Source organism: Gracilinanus agilis, chromosome 2, assembly GCF_016433145.1.
Source record: "Gracilinanus agilis isolate LMUSP501 chromosome 2, AgileGrace, whole genome shotgun sequence".
Taxonomy (NCBI): Eukaryota; Metazoa; Chordata; class Mammalia; order Didelphimorphia; family Didelphidae; genus Gracilinanus; species Gracilinanus agilis.
The window spans coordinates 451,543,545-451,545,664 of NC_058131.1; positions in this window are offsets into that span (position 1 = coordinate 451,543,545).

Below are 2,120 nucleotides of genomic sequence, written 5' to 3' on the forward strand. Positions count from 1 at the left end.
ATATATATATATATATATAAGAAGCAGTCAAACCAATGAAAATATCATAGGAATGCATTTAGGGATACATAGATTTAGGACTGAAAGGGACCTTAGAGGGAAAGCAGTCCAACTTTTTACTTTATGAGTAGAAAAAAAATCAGCAATAATCTGAGACTTAGAAAGATAAAGTGGATAGAGACTTGGGTTCAAATGTGGTTTCAGATATTCCTATCTGGGTAACCCTGGGCATTTGCCTAGCCTTTACTGATGCGCAATAGTGATTCTAAGACAGAAGCTAAGAGTTAAAAAAAATAGATTGTGACTGCCAAAGTCAGCAAGTGACATAAGCAGGATTTGGATCCAGGTCCTCTGACTACAAGTCCCACACACAGGCTATGCCAAGTCAGTTCCAATTGTAGTGGCTGTGTCTGAAAATGTATGTCTCATACTATAACTGGAGTCCATTTGTCTCTGAAATAATAATTGTTCTATCTTCTGGAAAGATTGTGAAAGAAATGTCTTCAGGGATTTTTTCACCTGAGCCAAAACATATTTTTGGTGGAGCTACAATGATACAGAGGACAGAATTGTGTGTGTGTGTGTGTGTGTGTGTGTGTGTGTATAGAGGAGGGTTTGCTGTCATGTATAGGGGATGACTATAGGACAGTTAAGTGATGTACAGGGTAACTAAGTGGCACCTTGGATAGAGCCCTGGGTCTGGAGTTAGGATGATTGGAGTTCAAATCCAGCCTCAGACCTTTATTTGTTGTATTAACTTGGATTTGCCCAAGTTTCCTCCTCTGTAAAAAGGGCATAATAATGACATTTGCTTTTCAGGAAGGTTGTGAGGATCAAATAAGATAAAATTTGTATACTATAATGTCTGGCACATAGAAAGTGCCATATACATGTTAGTAGTAGTAGTAGTAGTTATTATTATTATTATTATCATCATCATCATCATAGAGAGTCTGACCATAGGTGAAGGGGAACTGGCAGAGGGTCACTCTATCCTCTTCTCCAACCTCTTCCAGCTGATGACCCTGATCTCCTTTTTTTTCCTTCTCTCTTTTCTAGGATTCACCTTCCCCTACTCTCCCTCTAAGGGTAAGGACTGATAGAAATGAGGCATGAGGAAGGGGGGAAAATACCTCTCTCATCTTAACATTTGGGGCAAAGCCTCAATGAACCTGCTTCATCTATAATTGGGATTGCAGGCTGCTTTGGTGATTGTGGCACCCATTTGGATTAGCCAATTTTGTGAAGGCTGCCAACATCCTCCAATAACATTTGATGTTTATTAAGTGTTTATTTTATTTCATTTTGTTTTATTTCCTACATTTTTTCAAGTAATGCATGCCACGGAGGCATGGGACCATTTATTATCCTTGATTATTCATTTGCTTTAAATATAAACAAATATTGTGTGTGTGTGTGTGTGTGTGTGTGTGTACATTGCATCAGGAAGTAAAAACTATATAAAAATAAAGAAAAATGAATAAAAGTTTTAAAAAGTAAATAAATGGTATAATGAAAAGACTTCTAGATATAGCCTCAGATGCAATAACTCCAAACTTCAAACAGTCTGTAAAGCTAAAAATTGGACAAACAAGTTGGAGAATATTGTTGTGCTGGAGGAAATAAGAAATATGAAGACTACAAAGAAATGTGAGAAACCTTATATAAGGCAAAGCAAAGAAAGAATTAGATAAACAATATATGTATATATATATATATATATAATTTATATTATCCACTCTAAGCATGCAAATACTAAGTATGACAATAAGAAAAGTAATGAAAATACTCCTAAGAAAATGAGATCAAAAGAGAACATGGAAATTTTAATTATGAATTTATAAAAGCTCCTATCTGCTAATCCCCCCTAAATTATAACTAATTTGAAATTCATGAATTCATATATTTATTATTTAAATTTCATTCATTTTTGTTTTGCTGATTTTGTTTTTTGGGAATTTTTGTTTTGGTGGATGGTTGTAGTTTTAAAAATAGAGCTAGGGAAGGAAATGAAGATTATTGTCCTTGGTGCCACGAACTCTGGGTTTGAATACTTCTCCAAGCCTCAGTTGCCTCATCTGAAGAATGGGGATCCTGCTACTTACCCAACTTACCTTGCA